A 27,484-nucleotide genomic window follows, 5' to 3' on the forward strand; every position below is an offset into this window, starting at 1 on the left:
TCAGGGAGGTGTTATTTTACTACGAATGGCCCCAAAGCCCAGAGCAGAGGCAGCAGAGTATCAAGAATGGAAGGGACTAGAAGGTGCCTATAAATCTAGCAGTAAGCACACTGGGAGGTACCCAAGCGGTTATCAATGAATTAACTAAAGTATCACAGAATGGATGGAGAATGCAATCAGTATAATTCTTTAGAAAGACGAAGTCAAAGCCCAACAAAATTATTAGGAAATGGGTACTTGCGGGGAGGGGTGTGTGTGTGGGGGGGGAGGAGAGGGGCAGAAGGAGGAACAGGGGAAATGAGTAGAATGCAGGCAAGCATGCGCTGTAGATGCCACGGAACCGGAAAGAGGAGGGAGGGTGGGTGGAAGGGGGTGAAGGTGTAGAAGGGAGGACACAGATCTAGAGGCATTGTGAACACACACTGCCGGGTGAAATGGCCGAACGATTCAATACAGAACCTGAAAATTAAGAAAAGCCAGGGGCGGGGTGTGGTGGGAGGGGTGGGTGAGGACGAGGCGTTGTGTGCAGAAACCGCTCTGTAGAATGCCAATTCCTTTGTATTGCTGCCTAAAGAAAATGCACATCTGTTTCAAAGGAGTCTGGAAGGTGAGATGCCCCGCTATGCTGCAGGGGGCACAAGAGAAAATACAATAGAACCCAGGACTGGAACTTTCTGAGGCTTCAGGAGTCTCCTGGGGTTGTAGAAAGTTCCCCTCTGCCCCCTAAGAAGGGACTGCCGGTCATAGTGGCATTTTTGCGTGTGTGTGTGTGTGCACATCCATATGGAGAAGTACATAGTAAAAAGCATGAAGCCAATCACAAAGTATTTCTCACCATGTGTTTCAGATATTACCTGACTTTTTATCTTTCTCAGTGGTAAAAAAAAAATTAGGTCAAATCTTGTTGGGTGCCAGGGACTCCTGCTTGCTTAAGAGGCAGAGATCTGAGGATTGAGGTTCCAGTGAAGCCAGCTTGGCAGAAGAGTCTAAGAGACTCTGTCTCAATTAGCCAGCAGAAAAGTTAGATGGGAGGCATGGCTCAAGGGGTAGAGCGCCACCTTGAGCAGAAAAGCCTAGGGGGAGTGTGAGGCCCTGACTTTAAGCCCTGATTCAAATACTATAATAAAAAAGGTAGGTAACAATCTCTTTTCTAAGCCGGGCGCCAGTGGCTCATGCCTGTAATCCTAGCTACTCAGGAGGCTGAGATCTGAGGATCACAGTTCAAAGCCAGCCTGGGGCTGGCTTATCTCCAATTAACCACCAGAAAACCAGGAGTGGTGCTGTGGTTCAAGTGGTAGAGCGCTTGCGTTGAGCGGAAGAGCTGAGGGACAGCGCCCAGGCCCAGAGTTCAAGTCCCACGACCAACAAAAACAAAAAACAAACTCTTTTCTGCTAGATTAAAATATTTAAAAATATATTGAAGGGGTTATAACACCCTGAACTTTCCTAGCTTTTTGTATAATCTCCTGGCCTCTGATCTGCATCAGACCCAGGGGAACTGAATAGTAGAGTCAATTGAAAAGGAACCTCATTTTTCCATCGTCTTTCTATTTTGGCCACTCAATGTCATTTCTCTACTGTTCCATCACCTCACTTTGAACCATGAGTCTCGAACTCTCCACCTTGAACATGGCGTGAGCCTGGCGGGGGGGGGGGCGGGGGGGGGCGGGGGTTGGAGAGGTCGCCTACCTGTGCTGGCTGCCAGCCTAGGTGGAGCCCAGTGAGGCTCTGTCTCCAATGTCACAGCGCGTCTTTTGTTGTCGTTGCTTTCTTTTGAGATTGTTTCATCTTGGTAAGGTAAGACGTCCCCTCTGAGACTGGAGAATGTGCTTAGTCTCGGCAATACAGACTCTCTTTCTTTCTTTCTTTCTTTCTTTCTTTCTTTCTTTCTTTCTTTCTTTCTTTCTTTCTTTCTTTCTTTCTTTCTTTCTTTCTTTCTCTCTCTCTCTCTCTCTCTCTCTCTCTCTCTCTCTCTCTCTCTCTCTCTCTCTCTCTCTTTCTCTCTTTCTTTCTCTCTTTCTTTCTGGCTCAAAGCCAGCCAGGCTCAAAAGCCTATGAGATTCTTTTTTTTGTTTTTTGTTTTTTGGGTTTTTTTGGGGGGTCCGGTCGTGGGGCCTGAACTCTGGGCCTGGGCGCTGTCCCTCAGCTCTCCAGCTCAAGGCTAGCGCTCTACCACTTGAGCCACAGCGCCACTTCTGGCTTTTTTTTCTGCTTATGTGGTGCTGAGGAATGGAACCCAGGACCTCAGGCATGCAAGGGAAGCGCTCTACCACTGAGCCACCTTCCCAGCCCTAAGATATTATTTCTTAGAAGAGCAATCCCAGGGCAGGAGCCCGCAGAAAATGGCTAGAGGAAAAACCACTGTGTGACAATGCCCTCAGCCGTGATTCTCCTGTCTCAGTCTCTAGAGCTCTGGGGTTATAGGAGTGCACCTCTAAGCCTGGCTGTTTTGTGTTTTTTTGAAAATATCTATATTTATCTATATCTGTATTTCATATATACTTACTGGGCACTGTCCCTGGGCTTTTTTTCCCCTCAAGGCTAGTACTCTATCACTTGAGCCATAGCTCTACTTCCAGATTTTCCACACTTAATTGGAGTTAAGAATGTAATAGAGTTTCTTGAACATCAGTTCTCAGATTTCAGCCTTCTGAGTAGCCAGGATTACAGGCATGAGCTACTAGCACCCAGCATACATACATACATACAATCATACATACATACACATGCATTTCTTAATACTAGAGGAAAGCATGTTCATTATAGAAAGCTAAAAAAAGCACCGGCATGACCGGGTATACTTATAGACTTCCCTAGCACCATTGTGATGTGCTTTTGTCTTCCATTTTCCTTCCTTTGGACCTTAATTGTTGTACACCAGTTGCTCTTCTCATTATTTATCATAAATAGTTTTCCATGTCACTACGTAGTTTGCACTCTGATTGACTGCATATGTACGTATATACGTATATGTGTATATATGTATATCTCCTACAGACAGTTAACTTTGGTTATTTCTCTGAAGGGTAAATTATTTTTCCTTTCCCCTCTAAAGGGTAAATTCTTTTGATTAAAACAAAAAGCCACAAATCTTATTGGGAAATAATGCCAAAGTGTGAGCAAGGCCGATCTTAGCCTAGGTCCTTGCCTCCTCTTTCCAGACTCTCACCTTTCTCTGGCATACTATTTGCACACAAGTGGGCCAGCTAGACCCTTCTAGAATAATCCAAACCTTGCGAGTAAAGCTCTGCTGAGTTCCGTTGAGCCTCGCATTTGAGGACATTCTTTGGTCAGCCTGCTGTTCCCTGGGCATAGCGAGCCTCTCCCACAGTTCCGCTGCCCGTGGCCCTGGCATATTGGTGGCTGGCTTTGGAGCTGACGCGCCACCCTGCCAAGGTCTGTGGCCTGCTCTTCTTAGGGGTCATCGCTGTTTCCCAATGATTTCACAATTCTGAGGCCTCTCTTCTCAGGAATGTCCGTTCCTTTCCAGGGAGGGAAACAGTTCTTGTTTCTGCTTCACGGCAAGCTCAGTTCTTGGTTAATTGCAAGTTCTAATAACTCGGGCTGCCATTCTCTTCATCTCTGAGCTGACCTCATCGGCTGTGGTGAGCTGAGCAATCGCGGGATATTTCTTAGAACACACACTCCGGGGGCAGGAGTCCCGCAGAAAGATGGTGGAGGAAAAACACCCGGCGGATTCGCCTGGTGCAGGAGGGGCTGGGTGGCAGGGAACGGAAGGGTCCGGCTTGTGCCTAGGGGTAGAATGTTCTATTGCATTAAGCAAGTTGTGAGCTAATATACCCAGGACTCATTAGCATGGCATTCTTTTCTGCCCGGCTCGCCCAAATCACATTTCCTTGGGTGTGAGGTGAGTAATGCTCTCTGCTAAGCCCTGGGTCCCAGGCTTCTGCTGCTGCTGCTGCTGCTACTACTACTACTACTGTTCTAGAAAGAATTGATTGTGTCTTTTCTCCTCCTATTGGCCTTCAAGATCTAACCCAGAGAGGTTGGTTCAGAAGCCTCGATGCCTCCAGCCTGGCTCTGTGCTTAGCATCCCCGAGATTCCATGTTAGATGTCGTATTCTCATCCAGTGGCCTGACCCCACCGTCTCCCTCTGAGCCTGGGTAGGGACCCTCCTGTCTTGTTCCACATTCCGACACTTATCACTGTCCCTGGTTCACGACAGGCACCAGACAGAACTTTTATTGAGTGAATAATGAATGGTGTTTTGCAGGTCATGTGGCAGGCGATAAACCCAAAGTAGGAGAGGTGGTGGAAGTGGGTGCTGTGTCTCTGGAGACCTTGATCAAAATGCACAAACAAGCAAAGGGGTTCAGGCTCAGCCCCGGGCAACTGCAAGGTCCTGCTTTGCCCAGGAGGAGAAACAAATAAGTGATCGGTCTATTCAGCCCTTCGAATGGATCACAAGGGAACTTCTCTGAGAAACAAAGCTTACATGCTTTATGATTGTGTTTCTTTAATAGAATGATAGAGACAGAGGATGGATGAGTGGTTGTCAGAGGTTAGAATGGTGATAGGGACGCTCAGGGTGGGATTAGAGCTGTGTACTGACACGGCAGGTGTGTACAATAGTAGGGGTTGTACAATTTACACATAGGATGAAACTGGTTTGACTACTATGCATGTACCACTCTTAAACAAGTGCAGGCTCTGTGGACTGGGTACTATCAGTTTCCTGGTTAAGGTTTTGCATTGAGTTGTATAAGGTGTTACTATTAAGTCCTGGGATTTTCCTGTGCAGCATTTGTAACTTCCTGTGGATCTAAATGATCTCAAAGGCTGGGTGCCAGTGGTTCACATCTGTAATTCTAGCTGTGCAAGAGGCTGAGATCCGAGGATCCTGGTTCAAGGCTAGGTTAGGCAGGAAAGTCTGTGAGACACTTACCTCCAGAGAACCAGTAAAAGGAAGGATGGGGAGCTGTGTCCCAGATGGTAGAGCACTTGAACTCCGGAGTTCAAGCCTCAGTACTGACAAGCAAAGAACTTCAAAATAACCTTAAAAATCCTCTTGCAATTTACTTCCTAGACGCAGGAGGTACCTTGGAAGCAGGTGTGAGGCCATCCTCAAAACATATCAGAATAGGTCTCACGAGGATAGGCCCAGAGAAGTGGGCAGGTGCCTGAGATAGCCCACCTTGGGCCCTGGGCCCAGGTCTGCCCTGCTCCACAGGCCTATGGCCTTGGGATCACAGTCGCCGCCTCTGTAACATGAGGTTGATGATGTTGATGGTGCCTGCCCTGTGGGGTTGTGGGTAATGAGATGGAATATCAGCCAGGCAAGGGGACATGCACTTGTCACCCGGCACTGGGGAGGCTCAGACGGGAGGGTGAGGAGCTGCAGGTCAGCCGTGGCTAAGTAGTGGCAGGCTGTCTTAAAATGACACTAACCTAACCGGAACTGAAACAAGAGAAATGGAGTGCTGTGTGACGAGTGTGCAGCATTTCTCATATATTTGACTTGCATATGAATTCTACAAGATCCTGAGTTTCACTGTGACATTTCTACACAATGCGTATAATGTACCTCGGTGGTACTCACCCCTGTCTGTTCCCCTCCCCTTCCCACATACCCTCCAATAATCTCCTTTCTTGGCTTTATTATGCTTATGTTCCTAAATGACTATAAAACAACAACAAACAACAGGTCAACTGTAATAAAGCAGCTTACTCTAGAACTGTGTGTAGATCATGCTACCTTTAATGTGAGAAAGAAGAGAAAATATATTTGCTTTTTTTTTTTTTTTGCCAGTCCTGGGGCTTGAACTCAGGGCCTGGGCACTGTCCCTGAGCTTCTTTTGCTCAAGGCTAGTGCTCTGCCACTTGAGCCACAGCTCCACTTCAGCTTGCTCTGTGTATGTGGTACTGAGGAGTCGAGCCTGGGGCTTCATGCATGCTAGGCAAGCACTCGACCACGGAGCCACCTTCCCTGCTGCTGACACAGATGACTGTCACCCAGAGAGGCCTGGAGGGGTACGGAGAGAGCAGAGCCGGGTGGGAGCTAGACTTGCAAAACGTGACTTCCAGATTCTATGAAGATGCCACCTCCTCAGAACAAGGCGGAAATAAAAGTGGAAAAAGTTGTGCTAGCTTCAAATGCTGTAGCTTTTATCTTGACTTTTTGCTTCTGTTGTATTTATAGCATTCTGACTGCAATTTTCTTTTTTTTCAAATTGTGGTTAAATAGTACACACTATAGACAACGGACTGTTTTCGTCATTTTGAGTGTTGCATGTTTAGATGTGTTTGGTTCATTTCCATTGTTTGCAACCCAGGCCTCGTTCATTTCCAGATCCTTTTCATTTTCTATGGCCCCACACACCAACTCCCCGTTCTTACCGCCCCCAGACCCTGGTCAGTGCCAATCTAGGTTCTGTCTTTAGATTTGACCACTCTAGTGCCTTAGGCAAGTGGAGTCATATATAGTATTCATCTTGTTGGACTCTGTTTCTGGTACTACACTGAGGGAACTATAAAAGAAGAATAAAACCCATTTCAGAGATAATGCTTTAGAACCAAGTCTTGAGATCATGGCTTTCCTCATAGCCTGTTTCCTATAATCTGTCAAGAACTTAAATCCTAAAGCTGGGCACTGGGGGATGGCTATGTCTGTAATCCTAGCTATTCAGGAGGCTGAGATCTGAGGATCAAAGGTCAAAGCCAGCCTGGGGAGAAAAGTCCTTGAGACTCTTCTCTCTAATTAACCAGCAAAAGCTGGACTTGGAACTGTAGCTCAAGTGGTAGAGTACTAGCCTTGAGTGAAAAAGCTAAGGAACAATGTCTAGTCATTGAGTTCAAGACCCAGGACTGACAAACACACACACAAAAGAATTTAAATCCTAAAAGATCTGGCCTGTTGATGCATTATAGAGAAGGCCTAGAATAAATACCTAAATCAAAAATAGACACACTGTTCTGGTTTTTTTTTTAAATTAAGTTTGTTTGAAGTGATACTTTTTATATCTTTTTTTTTTGGGTCCAGTCATGGGGCCTGAACTCTGGGCCTGGGCACTGTCCCTCAGTTCTCAAGGCTAGCACACTACCACTTGAGCCACAGCGCCACTTCCGGCTTTTTTCTTTTTGCTTATGTGGTGCTGAGGAATGGAACCCAGGGCCTCTGGCATGCAAGGCAAGCATGCTACCACTGAGCCACCTTCCCAGCCCCTTTTTATATCTTTTGTTTCTCCTATTATGAATTTGATGCCTTAAGTGGTAGAAAATCAGATAACAGGGTGAACATACTGTCCTTGATAGAATCCTGGATGAGACAACTTTCTCATGCAGCTGAGAAGCAGAACAAACAAAGCCCCAGAGTCTGGCTCCAGTTCAGAGATGATGGGCTAGAGACAGAGCAGTCAGTGTATTGCTGAAATTTTAAAGGTATTCTAGAGACCAGGAAGATTGGCGCACCTTTGCAAATGGCACTTGTCTATGTACAGAAGAGAACGTTTCCTTATGGCTATCACGTTTCTGTGACTCTCTGCCACCATCTTGGTGGCTTAACCCAGTAGAAATGAGCCAGGCTGTGGCGACTCATGCTGTCATCCTAGTTAGGCAGGAGGCTGAGATCTGAGGATCTCAGTTTGAAGCCAGACTGGGCAGAAAACAACCAGAAGATTCTTAGCTCCAAATAACCAGCCAAAAAGCCAGATGTGGAGCTGTGGCTCCCTAGCCCTGAGTTCAAGCCACAGTACTGAAAATAAACAGACCAGAAGTGGATTCCAAGAAATCTGGGAAACAGAAATGTGAAGTGAAGGTTTCTGAATTCCAAAGGCTCAGAACCCCTGCGCACCCCCTCCCCCTCCAAGGCTCTCACGAGAAACTGTCCTTGTGGGTATTTTAGCTCTAGGAGGCTAGTCTCTTCCTTGGAGCTCCTTTGTCTATGTCTTTTCTCTGAAAGGGACACCATGCTTTGGATTCAGGCCCCACCCCAATCCAGGGGGACCCCCCCCCCATCTAGACTCGATTCCCTCAATACATACCCTGAGGAGCTAGGCTTTCAAGCTTGAAGTCTATCTTTTCTGGGGACCCAGTTCAACCCATCATTGTTTCCATTAGGAAAACAGAACAGGACACAGTCTTGGATCTGCCTCGAGGCACGAAGGATCAGTTTGTTGTGGCCAGTTATTAGTTCTGCAAACATGTGTATCTGATCACATGGAGAGGGTTGGTGGTCACGCGTTGGCTTAGAGCCATAGCAAGAAAACAATTTCTAGTAGTCAACATGTGCATCCATCCTTGGACAGGAAGGGAAGCGTTGGCATTGCTGGGCTTCTTTCTAGGTATCCTGTGCTACAGGTCTCTTTTCCACAGTTCTCACAGCCTGTGGGCAACACGGGAGGAGACTCGGCACCTGGCTGATTTCAATGGAGCAATGGAGACTGGGGATCCAAAGAGTATTTCTTCCTTCTTGCTTCTTGGATATATGTGTGGATGTGAAAAAATCAGGCCGGCATCACTAGCTGCTTTGTTTGTGAGCCAGTTTAGACATTCATTGTGGGCTACCATCATTGCTAAAGTGAAAAATGGGGCTGAAACATGTCCTTTGCCACGATGCTTTGAGCTGGGGCAGGAAATCAAATCAACGGCCCACAGCACATTCCTTCTGGAAAATCTGTTCGAGGAAGGAAGTTCTCCCTGAGGGATTTTTAATCCTCCTGCAGAGGACTTTGTTTTTCGAGGGTCATTAAAACAAATCTCTGCAAAATATCCTACAGGGCACTCATGACCTGTGTGGAGAAGATTTATAATGCTGCCCAGTGATGCTAAAAGATGCAAGCTTCCGTGCTTTCTCAGAAGAGCTATATTCAGAACTGGCCCAGGAGCGTAGGGCTGCTGGCTTCGTGGAGAGTTAGCAGTGCAGGGAATCACTTGGGGACTAATGGGGACAGAGCAAGGCAGTAAGGATTTTTTTTTTTTAAGGAAAATTACCTTTTTGTGTTGTGTTTCAGGAAGCTAGGAAGCTGGATCTGTGCTGGCTTTCCTGTTGAGAGATTGAACACATTTTGTGACCAGGGATGAGGTGTAAAGGAAATCTCAACAGAGCTGACCCTTGAGGAGGTCAGGGGACAGGACAGGTGGCAATGATGCTAAAGGCTGGATTCTCGTTCTCTCCCTCTCTCTCCCTCTCTTTCTCTTTCTCGGTGTCAATACTGGGGCTTGAACTCAGGACCCGGGCCCTGTCCCTTAGCCTTTTCATTCAAGGCTAGCACCCAACCCCTTGAGCAATGCCTTCACTTCTAGCTTTTTGATAGTTAATTGAAACTCAATCTCATGGATTTTTCTGCCCCAGCTGCCTTCAAACCAGGATCCCCAGATCTCAGCCTCCTGAGTAGCTGGAATTACAATCTGGCCAGCCAGACTGGCATTCTTAACCCAAAGAAATTCATTCTAAGGAGATTCCTTCCCACCGAGGGTGTCCCCAGCCTTGTGGCACTTTACCCTCTGGGATTTGGCTTTCCTCTGCATGCTGCCTGATTGTTGTGCAGATGTTTGCAAGCTATCTGCCACCATCTGCATATGCCATAGATTCCCAGGAGGATTCCTGTGCTAGGAACTTGGACCAGCTCCGGCTGAGAGCTCCTCAGATGCATGAGGAGGAAGGGTCTGGTGGGAAGTCCCGAGGTCTGTGGGATGTGAGTAGTTCTTGTGTGAACTGGGGTTCGCAGGTTTCTATGAAAGCCTCCTCTCCACCCCCTTTTCTCTGCTCGTGGAGTGAGCTGTCCTCCCCTGCTTGTTCCTGCACACGCTCCTGCCACGGCCATCCAATAAGGAGCCAGGAGGACCCTGGTTACCAAGCCCGTGTTATGCCATTCAGACTTGGAGTCTTCAGAACTTTGTAAGAAGCTACTTTCAGGTAATTGGATGTAGTGATGAAAAGCTGACCAATGACCTGATCTTGCTCGAGTCCTCTCCCCAGCATGGCTGGATGGGGCAGCTGCCCCTGGGCAGAGCAGTCCTTATATCCACTCATTTGAATTGGCTGTGAGTCTAACCTCTTGCGAAGACGTAACTAGTAAGGAACAATGACCAGTGTTAGAGGTCTGCTCACATTTTATGGCATACACGCTGCATGGGATATTTTTATAATGAGTAAAAACCAAACCAAACCAAAACAAAACAAAAACAACCCTCCCTGATATATGATGTTGGCTCAAGTTAAATTTAAGCATCTCATTTGAAAAGTTGTCATTCAGGGAGTATAGAGCACGAGTCTGTATGCATTCATTTTGTATTCCTGTAATGGAGGAAGAAAAGAATTTTAAAGGTTCAGAACAGAATTGTACTTCGTGTGTGGTGCTGGAGTTTCAAGGGCAGGGCGCTGGCACCAGCTCCGTCCCGGGGAAGACCTCGGGATGCTGGAACAACTGTGAAAGGGAGAGGCCCCACTGCCAAGCGATCACAGGTCGCTGTTCTAACAACCAGAGGAGAGCTCAGGGGCCCCAGGAGAACTATCCTTGTGCTTGACCCCTGCTGGACACGTTCAAAGCATAGAAAGGTCAATCGCTGGGTCTGCATGAACATGACCAAGTGCAAATGCTGGCTACACCTGCTTGTGAATAGAAGCAGTACTTTGCAGTTAGCGCGGAGAGAGGAGAACACAGGAGGAACAGCGCTGAGTGGGGTCTGGATGGCACATGCTATTGGCCTAGATCCCTTCCTAGCCCCGCCCCCTGCACATCTCCATCACTTACTGGCCCATGGATCACCACCAGCATTCATAGAAATCTGCTAAGTGTCTGTAGCCTATCCTGGAGAGGAAAAAGATGAGATTCAGATGCCCACCAGGCTACAGCCCTTCCGAGGGGGCAGGATCCCGCACTGTTCCACATGGGGCTTTGGCAAAGCATCACATCTAATTATAATGCACATTTGCATTATAATCAACAGCATCAAGATGAATTAATTGATGGGAAGAAAACATCTTCTGCCCCCCCCACCCCCCACTCCCATGAGGGTTTTTCTCCTTTCTATGTAAGTGTGCATTCTCTTCAGCAATGACTGATGAAGGTTGGCTTTGGTCAGGACTGTCGGTGAAGGAGGCTGCAGGCTGCTGCCCTGCCCTGCATCCTCTCCTGCCTCCATCCTTCCTTGTGCTCTGGGAGAATTTCCCTCTTCTCTGTCAGGGGCATCTGATAGGTTATTCAGAGCTTCAGGCAAACACACCAGCTATTGCCTCTTTCATCCTATCTCTTCTTTCATTCAAGTTGCAAAGTTCAAGAATGCAAATGTAAGCTTTGGGGGGACTTTTTTTTTTTTAAGGCAGAGCGCCTCCTGATGGCCGAAGCCCCTCTGACAGTGACCAACCTCTGACCTTTTCACTTCCCTGGCAGCACCCAGTTCCATTCAAATAACTGACACTCATCAGCTGGAGTGGAACGAGTGGTTCTAAATCTGCAAGAGACTGGTGGGTCTAAGGCCGAATACTTTCCCCAAAGTTACCACGCACTGCATACGAACGAGCTCTCACAAGGTTAGCTATGTGTGTTTGCTCTTTTATTTACTTAAAAGACTGTTGATCGAGTGTGTGTCAAACATTTTATTGGAAAACCATGGGGAGCAAAAGATGTATACATCCTGTTCTTGAGTAGGGTGAGCAAGAGATAAGGGACAGCCACCAGCCAGAGTGAGGCCTGCGAAGGAAACGGGCACATGTCACCTCTGAGCACGTTTGTGAAAGGAATGTCGACTACACCCAGCAGGCAGGAAGGCAGGAAGTGGGACTGAAAGACAGGCCTTAATAAGGCAAAGGGGAGAGAGGATGCGGAACAGGAACTGGGGAGGGTGTTCATGGGGGAAGTTTCTGATCTTTACAATGCTACGGGCATTGTCCCAGGTCCTGGAGATACGGAAGTAAGCCAGATAAATGAGATTCCTGTTTTTATGGTGTGTGTGTGTGTGTGTGTGTGTGTGTGTGTGTGTGTGTATGTACATGTGTGTGCATATAGGACTACATGTGGGTGTATGGGGAAGTGTTTGACCATCTGTGAAGTCGTGACCAAGTGTGACACCGAGTGCGACAGGTGGATATGACAGTCCACAGGAGAGGCAATGGGGGTTTGGGGGACCATGTTTCCTGTTGGAGACAATGATTTCTACTTCTGCTCCCGTGAGGTTCCTCGAGCCACACATCACCTCCCTCGCTACAGAGTGAAATGATGAGAGGTTGCTGTGGACGAAGAGCCAGGAATTCAGAGAGGACCAGAAGACAGCCATGCTGTGGATGAAAAAAGATCAGGAATTAAAAGTGAGAATAAGACAGGCCAAAGGACCCATGATGGTGGCTTGGACAAAAAGAGCCACCGGTGTCAGGTGGAAACGCAGGTAGAAGCAGGATCTGCTTTGGAGAGGAGAGCCAGCAGGTCTCATTGCTGATGAGGATGGGGTGTGGGGAGGAAGAGGAGTACAACTGCTCTGAGAAGCAGGTGGGCACCGTCAAAGCTGTGGTGAGAACGGAAGCAGATAAGGAAGTAATCTCGGAGTCGCCTAGGTAACGGGTCATAGGACCTTAAATGGGAACGGACCATTCCAAGCAGAGAGAGAACACAGGGAAGGGGTGGTAGATGCAGAATTGACAGGGCTTTGTGAGCGCAGGCTGTGGGGTCATGAAGAGATGAGGAGATGTGTCTAGTGTGGCTAGGTAGAAATGACATCCATCCATGAGGACAGTGTATGCAAAATGCACTGAAGTATGAAAAATACATGAAAAAATACATATATTGTCTGTTGTGCCTGTAATCCTAGCTACTCAGGAGGCTGAGATCTGAGGGTCATAGTTTGAAGCTATTATGTGCAGGAAAGTCTGTGAGACTCTTATTTCCAATTAAACAGCAAAAAGCCAGAAGTAGAGCTGTGGCTTAAGTGGTAGAACACCAATCTGGAATGAAAAACGCTAACGTTCAGCATACAGGCCCTGAATTCAAGCCCACCACACACACACACACACACACACACACACACACGCGCGCACACACACACACACACACACACACACACGTATTGTATTACAATGCTTATTTCCCCCTGCCAGGATGTATCTTTCCTTAAAAATCTTACTCTTACTAAGTTTACTTGTATTTAAAGTCAATATTCCGAAATAATTTTGTATCATTGAGAACGTTTAAAAATTGCTTAAGACAACTGAATTATAGCAACATACGATTCCGGAGTCTGAACTCAGGGCCTCGCTCTTGCTAAGCAGGTGTTTTAACCAGACTTGCAGCCATTTTTTGCTCTGGTTAACTTTGAGATAGTGTCTCACTCCCTGCATGCTCCTAGACCATGATCTACCATTTCCCCCTTCCTGCTGTAGCTGAGAACTTTGAACCATCGTCTCCAGGTCTTGGTTGAGAAAGTGTCTCATGAGCTTTTTATTTATTTATTTTGTGTGGGTCCCAGCGTGAACTTGGGGCCTAGGTGCTGTCCCTGAGCTTTTTTTTTGCTCAAGGCTAGCACTCTACCACTTGAGCCACAGCTCCACTCCAGACTTTTCAGAAGTTCATTAGAGATAAGAGTCTCATGGACTTTTCTGCCTGGGCTGTCTTTGAGCCACAATTCTCAGATCTCAGCCTTTTGAGTAGCTAGGGTTACAGGCATGAGCCACTGGTGTCCAGTTGATGAACTTTTTGATCTGGGCTGGTCTTGAACCACAATTCTTCTGATCTCAAGTCTCTCACATTACAGGTGTGAGCTATAATGCCAGGCTACTTTTCCTTAACCATCCAACTTGGCTCTTTAGTGCTTTAAATAATTCACATGGGGATTGTTTTTATGATTATCCTTACCACCCTTAATGTTTATAGCACATGGCACCTTGAACAGGGGAAAAATACTACTGATACTATCTGCCTTATGAGTGGACCCTGATGGCTTTTCACTTGACTGAGACCAATGGCTAACCATGGTACTTGCTGTTTTCGTGACAAGGTCAGTAGCAAGGTTCATGCTTCTTAAAGGAGCACTTCAGTATGATGGAAATGTTCCAGAATCGTGGGAGATCAGCATCCCTTGCTCTATTTATGTCTGTGTTGACAGTAATCAGGGAGAGGGGTTGGAGATGTGGCTCAGTTGGTAGAGATCTACCAATGAATGAAGGTGTGTCATGTACTGGGTTCAAATCCTTTCCTCTGACCAAAAAAAAAAAAAAATAAGGAGAGACTGAAAGCAGGTCAGGTGTTAAGTGACAGCAAATGCTTCCAACAGCCTGTCTGGACACATTTTTCCCTTGCAGTGCAGGGGTAATTAGTGCAGAGTATCCCACAGAAACTGTGGATGGAACGATTTTGTGATGTGATTTTTTTTCTTACTTCTAGTGCTTTGTTGGCCAACAGGCACTTCTGCGTTCATGAATACATAAAGTAAGACATCCGGACATGCGATTGCTGACATGGCATTCACAATGGTAGTCGGTGATAGGTCAGGAGCTGAGTAAGATTTATTTCCCTTGCAAACTTTTTGCACACTTTTCCTTGTGTTTATTCCGTTTGTGTTGGAGGAAGAGAAGATTATTCCTGGAAAGTTCTCTCTGCCTCGAACAATCAGAGCTCAAGAAAGCAGGAAGTTGAAAGTGTCTGAGAAAGGATATGTGTAAAAACAAAAGTTGTATCAGTAAATGATAACTACTAACTTATGATGTGAATATCAGGAATTTAAAAATGGAAAACTAATCATGCTGGTTGCCTATGACATGTCTGCTTGTTTAGTTATTGTTTTATTCCTTTGAGTATGTTTAACAGATGCTAAGCAAGTGTATATTTTCTGATTTGTTCTTTTCTTTTGGGGTTGTTAAAATGGCTGCTTTTCAATATTTAATATTTAATTGAAAGTACTTAAATGGTATTCTAGAATATCAGTGTAGTGGAATTCTATTGCACCTTATGAATTAATTAATTAATGTTTGGTACTTGTATTGGCTTAAACCCAGGACCTGGGTGCTGTCCTTTAGCTTTTTTGCTCAAAGATGATGTTCTACCGCTTGAGCCACAGCTCTACTTACAACTTTTTGCTGGTTAATTGAAGAGTCTCATGGACTTTTCTGGCTGGATTTGAACTGAGATCCTCAGATCTCAGTCTCCTGAGTAGTTAGGATCGCAAGCCACCGGTGCCTGGCTTTGCACCTTGCCTCGAATTCATATTTAGTATCATGAATTCCTTCACAGAGGGGGTTGACACATCCTCTGTTGCACCATGTTGCTAATCCGGTGACAGAGACTGGAACAGGAGCATGGAGTGTGGTGGGGGTGGGGGCTGCGCAGAGCAGTCTTCACTGAAAGATCTTCATTCTTATCTCCTTTCTTCCTCCTCCGCTTCTCTACCACAGTCTGCCCTAGTTGTATGTCTTAAATCCATTTGTTCTTTTCTTACATTATCCTTTTCCATTAAAAATCATGGATTTGCCTAAGTCAACAGGAAAAGTAGTTGCTTCTTTTTATAGACCATTAAAGGAAGGAAAAAAGGGAGGAAGGGAAGAAGAGAGGAAAGGAACGAAAGAAGGGAGGGAAGGAGTAAGGGGAAGAAAAGAAGACTTAAAAAAGGAAAGCTTAGGGCTGGGAAGGTGGCTCAGTGGTAGAGCGCTTGCCTTGCATGCATGAGGCCCTGGGTTCGATTCCTCAGTACCACATACACAGAAAAAGCTGGAAGTGGCGCTGTGGCCCAAGTGGTAGAGCGCTAGCTTTGAGCAAAAGAAAAGAAGCTCAGGGACAGTGCCTAGGCCTTGAGTTCAAGCCCCAGTAGTAGCAAAAATTAAAATAACCCTATTGACATTTTCACTTTCAAGTTTTGTATTTGTTTCTATTAATTAATAAAAAAAAATATTGAGAACATGTAGCCAAATGTGGAACATTCGTAAATTTTACAAAAAAATGCTGCGTCGTATTGATGCTGTGCCATGTCCATTTCTTTTCTTTTCTTTTCTTTTTAAACCTTCTTTTGTTTTGCGCTGCTGAAGGTCAGCCTCAGGCAGGCTAGGTGAGCACTCTACCATGAGTCATGTTTCCCACCCTTAGCTCGATTTGAAAATCGCCCTTGCATTTAGTGAGCTAGGCATTGATTGATTATGTGCATCTGAAATGGATTTTTTTCTTTTTTGTGTGCTGGTCCTGGGCCTATGAACTTAGCGCCATCCAAAGCTTCTTTTGCTCAAGGTTGGTGCCCTACCACTTGAGCCACAGTTCCATTTCTGGATTTGTTGGTGGTTAACTGGAGATAAGAGTATCACAGACTTTCTTGCTCAGGCCGGCTTCAAACCTTGATCCTTAGTTCTCAGCCTTCTGAGTAGCTAGGATTACAGGCGTGAGCCATTGGCACCTGGGTGAAATGGAATTTTAAAATTAAACATTTATTTTGAGATAACTGTCGATTTGTGTGCTATTGTAAGAGATAAATCAGAGAAGACCCATGCATTTTTCTTTTCCTGCTGTATCAAATTACAAGTCTTTGTAACTCTGCCTCAATATCAGCCCTGTTGTTCCGGGTGAGTCAGAATCCTCTGCACTCAGCTGTCACCAGCAGGGCCTTCCTGCCTCATTCCAGGACAGATGCTTAGTAGGGACACAACCTCAAATTGCAAAGGTATTTGAGAAATGGGATTCATAAAGTGCCAAAGATCTGCAAAGAAACCCTTGGGGAAGCATGGTCTAGAATCGAAGAAGCCGAGACCCTTCTGTAAAGGGTGATTGGCTAAGGACTGCAGCAGTGGGTCGTTTGTTTGAACCTTTGTTCGAGGGATGCTCTTCCACGTCTTTAGTACAAGGCCGTGTTTGTACAACTATGGCTGGAAAATGGAGAGGGAAATTCTGAGGGGGAAAAACAAGGCTGGGATGTGTAGAGCATGCAATCTACTGCTGCTGATTTTGTATATACGGAAGCAAGCCCGGATTAAAGTTGACTTCTCAAAGAAGAACATGAGCCTTTCCCCCAAATGACAAGGCTGTAAATATTTATTAATAAGCAGTATAACTGTGTCAGTCATGTATCTATATGTGTGTGTGAGTGTATATGAAAACATACTGCTCTAACAAGGGACTCTCAGCAATTCATTTATTTGTTTACTTTATGTACTTGCTTGTTGGTTGTAGGGCTTGAACTCAGGGCCTGGGTGCTGTCCCTAAGCTTTTCTGCCCAAGGCTAGCATTCTACCACTTTGAGCTGCAGCACCACTTCCCGTTTTCTGCTGGTTAATTGGAAATAAGACTTCCCTATCTGGGCTGGCTTTGAACTGTGATCCGTAGATCTCAGCCTCCTGAGTAGCTAGGATTACAGGCGTGGACCACCAGCACCTGGCTCTCAGCAATTCATTTATTAACATCGAATCTTAAGTACACATTTAAAAGACATCACTTGAATATAGTAGATTTGGGGTCTTGAATGTTCCAAAGAAGCTACTAAGAAAGCAGAAAAGGCCGGATGTAGGTGTTAGGAGAAAGTAACTTAATAGAGCACATGTACAAAAGATGCAGAGACACCTGCAGAATATCCTCTCTGACAGGCGTGGAGCGGTGCTGGGATGGCTTTCTTGGCTGTGTGAAAGTGGAAGAGAAAGCCTGCTTGTTAGTTTTCTTAAATTCTTCTTCGCAAAATGTTTGTCAACAGTGGAGAGAAAGAAAAATGGTAACCAGTGCTTGTCTAAGCTTTGAGTATTAGATTTGCAATTGTTCTAAGTTTTCCATTTCAAAATTAACGTGGATTCAAGTCAGAGAACTCTGTGTGTGTGTGTGTGTGTGTGTGTGTGTGTGTGATCAAGTGTTACAGCACCTGCCTAGCGAGCGTGAGTTCCTGAGTCCAAACCCTAGTGCTTCCAAAAAACTAAAAAATTAAAGTTGCTGATCTCATGGGACTGAGATCAGGAGGCTCATAGTTCAAATTCAGCCCAAGCCAGAAGTTCGCAGCAAATAAACAGCTGGGTGCAAATGGTGTGTGTCTGTCATCCCAGGTACTTGAGATGCATAAATAGGAGTATCACTGTCCAGGTTGGTCTAAACAAAAAGTGAGGCTCTACTTGAAAATCAGACACTAAAGCAGAGATAGGGATGAGGCTCAAGACCTGGGTTTAAGCCCCAGTAACACACACACACACACACACACACACACACACACACACACACACACACACACACACACACACACACACACACACACATACACACACACACAAAATGAAAAAATAATTTAAAAGACATTTCTATTATTCTAGCATTCATGTATAATTAAAACCACCCATTGATGGGATGGGAATGTAGCTCAGTGGTAGAGCGCTTTCCTAGCATGCATAAGCCCTGGGTTTAGTTCCTCAGTACCACATAAACAGAGAAAGCCGGAAGTGGTGCTATGGCTCAAGTGGTAGAGGGCTAGCCTTGAGCTCAGGGATAGCGCCCAGGCCCTGAGTTCAAGCTCCATCACTGCCCCCCTCCCCCCATCACCCATTGGAAGTACACAGTTCGGTTCCCTTTTATTTCTCTGGCAGTACTAGAGCTTTGAATGCAGGGTCTTGTGCATTTTGTAGGCAGATGCTCTCACTTGACCTATACCTCCATTCCTGTTTAATTGTTTTTCAGATATAGTTTATATATAATGTAGTTTTTGCCTGGGGGAGAATTGGGCTGTGAGCTTCCTACCTCTGGCTCCCATGCGGCTGGAGGAGCAGGCATAAACTGCCAACGTCTGGCTGATTTGTTGAGATGGAGTCTCACTACATTTGACTTTTCCTCGGATAGCTTCAAACTTCAATCCTCTGGAACTTTGTCTATCAAGTAGCTGGGGTTACAGTTAGGATCCACTATACCCAGCTTGTTTATTGATATAAGGTCTTGCTAACCTTTATTTTTTAATAACACAGGTTGGCTTCTTTTAGTTCTATTCTTTTTAGTACCATATTACAGGACTATGCTTGTGATTGTATTTTATCATGTTTTATTTTTCCAAAGGGACCCTCTGTGCCAGCTTGCTACTTTTCCTGCTCCCATGTCTAGCCAAAGCAGCCATTGTTTTTCTAGCCTGCCTGCCTGCTTCCCTCCCTCCTCCCTCTCCTCCTTCTCCTCCTCTTCCTCTTCCTCCTTTGCTGGTCCAGGGGCTTGAACACGGGGCCTGGGCGCTGTCCTTGAGCCTCTTTGTGCTCAAGGCTAATGACCTTCCACTTGACCTGCAGTACCATTTCCAGCTTTTTCTGAGTAGTTTGTTGGAGATGAGTCTCATGGAATTTCTTGCCCAGGCTGGCTTCGAATCACGATCCTCTGATCTCAGCCTCATGAGTAGCTGGGACTGTGGCTGTGAACCACTGGCGCCTGGTGGGAAATGGGTTACTTATAGTTAATAAGCCAATAGAGAACTCAGAAGCCATTGAGTGGAGGGTTGAAATAATCTTTGTTGGATTTAGGAAAAGGCTCTTTGGCCTGAAAAACTCAGTTTGGAGTTTCCCTTTAAAATTCACCACGAGTGCTTGCAATCTTGCTTTGCCAATATAATCAATTCTATAACATGCATTTACACAGCCTTTTCTCCCCCCCCCACCTTTTTTAAAGAAGCTTAAAGTATCTCCCCCACACTATTTTTTTCTAATCTCTGTAATACTGTTTGGAGCTCGGAGGTCAGCACCTGGCTTATGGATTTCTTCACAAGAGAAGCTCAGAAATCATTTATTTTCTTGGAAAATTCAAGAAGGGTCATTCTCTCTCTCTCTCTTCCTCTCCCTCTTTCTCCCTCTCTCGCTGTCTCTCCCTCCCTCCCTCCCTTCCTTCCTCCCTTTCTAGTTTTGGTCTTGGGGTTTGAACTCACAACTGTGAGCTTGCTACACAGGCTCCGCTACCCCAGGAGCCGCTCTCCGAGGCCTGGAGGAGTCATTTCTCAGCTTGCATGGGGACCGCACCTTTTGTCGCTTGCTACCTGGCTTTGTGATATTCCCTGTATCCCAGAAAATACTTGCTTCTCTAGCTATGTTTCTGTCTCTAAAAGGCCTGTGTGTGTAGTAGTGTACAGGCAGAAGCTGGATTGCACGGTAGCCTTGCGGTGGGCTTGCCCTCAGCACCAGATCATCGGCTCGCTACCGTGTCCCTTTTCAAGCCCTCTCTGAAGAGCTGTGTTAAGTGTTCACTGCATCAGTGCTGGAGTCAGAACATCAAAGATTCCTCAAGGAGTTTTTTGTGTCTTTCTTCTCCTCTGTGGGGTTTACAGGCTGGTAGCGTTGAAAGTGATTGGCGTGGTGATTTTCTGTGGGAGTTACATTTCACGTTTAGAAAGCTCAGATGATAGCAAGCCATCTTGGAGGAAGAAAAGAGAACATTGCTTTTAATCTTACTTTTAATCTCACTTTCAAAATTTAAAACCAGAAGTGAACTGACTTTCCTTTCACCATTTATTTCTCAATTAAAAAAAAATCAAGCAACTAGGTGCTTGTAGCTAGTCAGGAGGCTGACATCTGAGGATCATGGTTTGAATCCAGCCCAGGCAGAAAATTCTATGAGACTCTTATCTCCAATAAACCACCAAAAAGCTGGAAGTGGCGCTGTGGCTCAAGTGGTAGAGCACTAGCCTTGAGCAAAAAAGCTCAAGGACAGCACTGGGCATTGAGTTCAAGTTCTAGGACCAGCACACACACACTCACACACACACACACACACACACACACACACACACACAAGTAGAGTAACCATTAACAAATTTGTGATATGCGATGTAATTTGCCTATAGAGAATATTAACACACACGCACACTTTCCCCGTCTTTCTCTCTTCCCTCCTCTCTTCTCATCTCTCTCTCACCACTAAATTTTAATCTACTGAGAAGTTCACTGCCATCCCAAACCAGTCATTAACCTGATAGGCATTAGCTCTGCTTTCTCTTTATTAATTATATTACTAGTATCAAGGGGAATGATCATGACGTACTCTGAGCAGGATCTTATTTACACATTGAGAAGTTATTCTTTGTTCTTTTTGTAGATTGGTTGGGCATTGGTCATTGTAAGGCAGGCGAACATATGTCGGCTCCAGTTACCTTTAGCAACAGCCTGTTACACCGGTAAGACTTCACCCAGGGGAGCACCCGGGACCCAACGCCCCTCATTCTGCTTCTTGTTCTTTGCACTGTTGCTCCTCCTCTTGCATGCTTTCCCCTGTGCCGGTGCCATTGCCATCCTACCTTCCTCCCGTGCAAACCTCCTTCCTGAAGACTTTCTGAATCCTTTTAATGAGGTGTAGTGTGGATTAGCTCTCTATTTCTAACGCATTTCTCTTAGAGATATGAAAGATAATAGAAAATGACATCACATATTAGCGAGCTGCTCATCACAGGGTGATAGTTTGGAGCCAGAAGTTACTGGTTTACTGAAGATCGAGGGAGAAGGAGGAATCTATACTTGCGCTCAGCTTTCTGGTCTTAGTTAGGAGGTAAAGGAAGATGCTGTTTGCCCATCTAAGGAAGGCTGACCACTGTAGACTTAGAAGGAAACTATTTTTTTTCTTATGCAGATGATTAGGAGGCAAATTGGCAACTAAATAAAAAATATATATTCCAGCTTAAGAAATTTATTTACTTATTTCCTTGCCAGTTATGGGGCTTGAACTCAGAGCCTGGGCACTGTCCCTGAGCTCTTTTGCTCAAGGCTAGTGCTGTACCGCGTTGAGCCACAGCGCCACTTCCAGTTTTCTGGTGGTTCATTGGAGATAAGAGTCTCACAGACCTTCCTGTCCAGGCTGGCTTGGAATCTCTGTCCTCAGGCCTCAGCCTCCTGAGTGTCTGGGATCACAGGTGTGAGCCACCGGCTCCTGGCTGGAATAGTGCTAGTGTTCTACCAAAGGCCAGGGCCCGGCAGGCAGCATTACCTGCCCCGTGCTTCACAGGGCGCTTCCCACAGGAGGTTTTGCTTCTCACCCTTGGGTGCTCCTGGAGGAGGGAGTGTGACTTGGGAATGACGGGAAGGGATGCAGGATGCACTTCACTTCTGTTTGCATCCTCTTAAAAAGAAACAGCCGTATGCCTTCATGTGACTGGGCTCCCTGGTCGGGCGGTCGAAGTATGAATCCAGAGCTAAGAGGAGTCTGCCTGGAAGATGTGCATTTGAGAACCACAACACGTCCAAATCCAAGGCAGGGAAGGTTTTAGACAAGAGCGTCTCGGGCCAAGTGATGGGTGACCTTGCAGTTATGAAGGATGAAAGGATAAAGTCACAAGAGACAAACAGAAGTGGCTGTGGAGGACAGACCAGCAGGGGAGAGGGTGACCCTTCCGTCCCGAGTCCGGTGAGGACAGTCGGGATCTCTGGCAGGGAGAAGGGGAATATTACAAGGCTGAGAACCTGGAAGAGCAGGATGGTGTTTTATGTGCTGGTGATCGGAGGGGACCAGACAGGAAGCGGGGGTGTACAATCCAGCACGGAAATCAAGCGTCTTAATTCTTTAGAACAAGAGGGAAGAGGCTAGGCTGGCCTGTTTCAGGGTCATCCCTTTCAGCTATGAATTCTTGGTTAAGTTACTTAATTTGTTAGTTGCTCACTTGAAAAAGGGGGTGTGTTCTGTTATCTTTCTCCGAGGGGGGTGGGAATTAAACAAGATATGCAGGTAAAGCACCCAGGGCCTGTTCCTTAGACAAAGCACCTTATATTCTCAGCTCCTTTACTTTCAACATTGTTAACTGAGAAACATCATATATTTGTACACACTCTTTGATCACTAGTTTTTTGTGAACATGTGCTGAATGAGTGAATGATGAGTGAATGAATAAATGAATGATGAGTGTATGAATGAATGATGTGATGAATGAATGATATGTCTCTATGAATGAATAATGAAGCTATGAAGGGTGAATGAATGAATGAGGCGTGTATGAATGAATGAATGATGAGTGTATGAATGAACGCATGATAAGTGTAGGTGCAGTAAGGATGGAATCAACCTCGGTGCTCTAGGAGATGCTAATGATAAACTTTCAAATAAATCTGTAGTCTTTTAGGAAGATATAACAACATTTCAATACAGTTAACACCTCCAATCTATATTTTAAGGCATTTGACAAAACGATTGCATAATACATTAGACTTTGAAGGCCTAGGTTTTATAAGAGGTTTTACATCTCTTTAAATTGCAAGTCTGATAGCAGTAAAAATTATAGACGTTTCATACTTAAAAATTCTAATTAATTCTCACTCACGTATCACTGACTACTGTACATCGATACTATTTTCAATTCTCAGATCAATAGCCTGTGCGTTGTTTTTTCTTTTTGAAAATAATCTAATTAGTCTCACTGAGGGGTTACCCTGTAACAGGAGAGGAGGCTCTGAGGCCCCGAGGTATTGACTCGGAGGTGAGCCGGACAGAAACCCTTTTTAAAGGCCTCCTATGAGGTCAATTTAAGAACTCTTGGCCATACGTGGGAACGAGGGTGGGGAGGGAGACCATTTCTCATCCTTTGCCCCCACTCCACGCCCCCTCTTCCAGGTAATAGCAGTTGCTTTACTTTTGGGAAAGTTTTCATTTCCTGTTGGGTGCTAGTTTTATGCAAGAAGAAATAACACAGGACTCATCAGTGAGCAAAACACAAAGAGATGTCTCAGTATATCCTGGACCATTATTAGTTTGTGTGTGTGTATGTACTGGTTAGTCCTGGGGCTTGAGCTCAGGGCTTGAGTGCTGCCCCTGAGCTTTTATACTTTATAGTACTTTAACCACAGTTCTAGTTTTGTTTTTTAAAAGTAGTTTATTGAAGATAAGAGACTCATGGGCTTTCTTACCTGTCTCTGAACTGTGATCCTCAGATCTCAGCATCCTGAGTAGTTAGGATTAAAGGTGTGAGCCACCAGTGCCTGGCAGTTATTTTGTTTTTGTTTTTTTTTAAGGATTATTTCAAAAGTATTGAAGTAAGAAAATGAAAGCCAAGTGAATTCTCCAGGGCTTGTAATAGAGCTTTGCTGTGACATCCTTCCATCCTCCAACCCCAAACTTGCTTGTTCCCTGCACCTCTTGGCGTTGGAGTGTGTGGCCCCTCCCTTCAACTCAGGTGTCCACACAGCTCTGACCACTCAACTGAAGCGCCACCCTCTCTCTGACTCTTGCTTTCTCCTGTCAACTCAGCACTCTCTCTTTTGTTACCTGTGCATTTTGTTTTTGTGAAAAGACTGAACACTTTGCACAATGCGTTGTGACTATCTGTTCACAGTTCTGTATCTGCCACTGGGTTATAAACTCCTTCAGAACCTAGTCTCTCTCGCTGTTTCTCCAGTACTTTGCCTGGTACCTGGTACATTAAAAAAAAATCCATTGAAGTCCTTCCTCAGAACGCACTGATCGCTATTAAGTCGAGTGACATCATGCCCCGTGGTCACAATACATTAGAGCAGTGTTTCTCCTGGGAAGTCCCCAGCCCACTCCCTGGGGAACAGATGGTTGTGATGGTTACAAGTCTCTGGGGATAGAGGCCAGCACCGTTACTAAACATCCTACAACACACAAGATCATGTCTCTCACAAAACATCCCATCCAGAGTGGGAATTTCCTGATGCAGAGGAATCTTATGTTGGGAGAGGAAGGATCTGTGACCAAGCATTTCCCATGGGAGGGTAGTGTCCACACGGTTGGTGGCCCCGTGTTCTGGTTCTGCCACCTATATGCCCAGACTCCATGGGGGCTGCGTTAGGAGGGCCGCAGGCTTGTGCTTCTCGGTGCTGCTCTCCCGCAGGTGAGGTTTGTGATCCGCGCCGGTGTGCCGGCGTCCCAGCCCCCATCTTTCTCTGAACAAACGCTAGCCATGGCCACTCCCGTGCCTAGAAGTCTCTAGTCATAGAAGCCCCAAATAACAACAGTCTGTTCTCCAATCATCACATAACGTTCTCACAGAGTTCTTGCTTCTTGTCTATTTCTGTTTTGTTCCAAAGTCAGGAATTTTTGAACTTGTTTTGGGGTTAAGTCCTATTCTACATTCCTGAAGGAAAGTCATTTCACATGAAAGAATAAGGAAAAAGCCTAATTGCATCTCCACCATTTGAATATGAGTCTCAATAATAAGGAATACAAGACCTAGGAATATTCTGTCAGCTAGGATATTCTGTCAAAGGCTACATCGTATGGGTGTAGTTCAATGATGCTTAATGGCATCACTGGTTATGAAGAGTGTCTTAAGCCTCTGTAAAACTTGGAAGTTATTTTTAAATCGTGAGCGAGGAAGTGGAGCTGTGGCTCAAAGTGATAGAGCGCTAGCCTAGAGCAGAAAAGCTCAGGGACAGTGCCTGGACCCCAAGTTCAAGCCCCATGAGCAACGAGAAAAAAAAGAAAAGAAAACTAAATCATGACAGAGAGACAGAGGGAGAGTGAGAAAGAGAGAACTTATTATTTTTATTATTATTTCAGCGGTGTAATTTTGAACACTTGTCATCTTAGCTTATTATGTAGCTCCATATTTGGCAGATTTATTTTATTTTATTTTATTTTATTTTTGGGTCCGGTCGTGGGGCCTGAACTCTGGGCCTGGACGCTGTCCCTCAGCTCTTCAGCTCAAGGCTAGCGCTCTACCACTTGAGCCATAGCGCCACTTTCCGGCTTTTTTCTTTTTGCTTATGTGGTGCTGAGGAATCGAACCCAGGGCCTCGAGCATGCAAGGCAAGCGCTCTACCACTGAGCCACCTTCCCAGCCCCATATTTGGCAGATTTATAGCTGAATTGGAACATCTCCAGAGGGACTTTGTCTCTTTTCTGAAGTTCTACAATTTTATTCTCATTAAAATGCTCTCCATACTCTGCCTCAGATCAGCTATTTAAACACGTGCCTTTCTCCCTTGTTACATTGCTTCATATTTCCGAACTGATTTTAGTTCTTCACAAAAGTGGACATGTACAATGTGAAATTTTCTCCACCACCTCCCATTCTGTGTTGTGCAGTCCAAGTGCTAATCAGCCTGCAAGGAACTCTGAGAAGAACCGCACAGAAGTTCTAAACTTCCACAGAAGTCTTCTCACAGCTGTGCTATGGAATTCTGAGTTTCTGACCTCCATTTTGGTAGCATGGAATGGGAAGTGAACCAACACATTTCAGGGAATGATGTGTGTGATGTGTAAAGGTCTGCTGGCTTTCCACACCTAGAATTAATGAAAGAGCCAAGCACTTGTTTTCCAACATGGAGGGGAAAGATCCCAGATAAGATAGGGGGCAATTATAGCATGGAAATTTGGGGTTCAGGGGTACCCAGGGCAGGCTTTGCCAGTATGGCACAGCAGATATGCTTTTACTAAGAATCTCTACGTGGTGAAGTTTTGTGAAATATCAGGAAATAGAAAGCCTACACAAAGACTCAATAGTTCTGAATGTTTTCTCCTAACTTGCTGAGACCATGCGAGTTTACAATTTAGATTCTTCTTGGTACTGGGATGGAAGTGGAAGGCACTGGATCAATTATCCCATGATGTCACAGCATTCTTCTGCATGTTTCTTTTCTTTTTTTCTTTTTGTGCCAGTCTTAGAGTTTGAACTCAGGGTCTGGGCACTCTCTGATTTTTTTTTTTCCCTCAAGACTATGACCCTACCACTTGAGCCATGGCTCCACTTGCAGCTTTTTGGCGTTTAATTGGAGATTAGCGTCTCATGGATTTTCCTGCCCTAGCTGGCTTCAGATCTCGGCTAGGATTACAGGCATGAGCCACTAGTGGCAGCAATGGATGTGGTCTCTTCCCCGTGCCACGTCTCTTTGTGAGATCTTAGTGTGTGTCACTCCCTCATGAGCCAGAGATCCTTCTCTGTGCTTCCATAGCAGCTCTACCTCTCTGTGTGGGTCTTTCCTCTCCTCCTCCCCCTCCTCTCCTCCTCCTCCCCCTCCTCCCCCTCCTCTTCCCTCTCCTCTTCCTCTTCCCCCTCCTCCCCCTCCTCCTCCTCCCCCTTCTCCCCCTTCCCCTCCTCTTCCCCCTCCTCCCTCTCCTCCCCCTCCCCTTCCCCTCCTCCCTCTCCTCCGCCTCCCCTTCCCCTCCTCCTCCTCTTCCCCCTCCTCCTCCTCCTCCTCCTCCCCCTCCTCCTCCCCCTCCTCCTCCCCCTCTTCCGTCTCCTTCCCCTTCTCCTCCCCCTCCCCTCCTCTTCCCCCTCCTCCTCCTCCCCCTACTCCTCCTCCTCTTCCCCCTCCTCCCCTTCCTCCTCCTCCTTCCCCTCCTCCCCCTCCTCCTCCTCTTCCTCCTCCTCCCCCTCCATTTCCCCCTCCTCCCCCTCCTCTTCCCCCTCCTCCCTCTCTTCCCCCTCCCCTTCCCCGCCTCCTCCTCCTCCTCCCCCTCCTCCTCCCCCTTTCCTTCCCCTCCTCCTCCTCCTCCCCCTCCTCCTCCCCCTCCTCCTCCCCCTCCTCCCCCTTCTCCTCCTCCTCCTCCTCCTCCTCCATCTCTGTCATTCTGGGGCTGAGCAGGGCATCTCACACCCAGATGTTCACTCTATGGCTCCTGAGTGACAATAGGACCATCTGTGGATGGCCCTTCCTCCACTCAATGAACGGACGCATACCCTGACCCTTTT

The sequence above is a fragment of the Dipodomys merriami genome, unplaced genomic scaffold (genome assembly GCF_024711535.1).
Source record: "Dipodomys merriami isolate MVZ:Mamm:240054 unplaced genomic scaffold, mDipMer1.0.p SCAF_31, whole genome shotgun sequence".
NCBI classification, from domain to species: Eukaryota; Metazoa; Chordata; class Mammalia; order Rodentia; family Heteromyidae; genus Dipodomys; species Dipodomys merriami.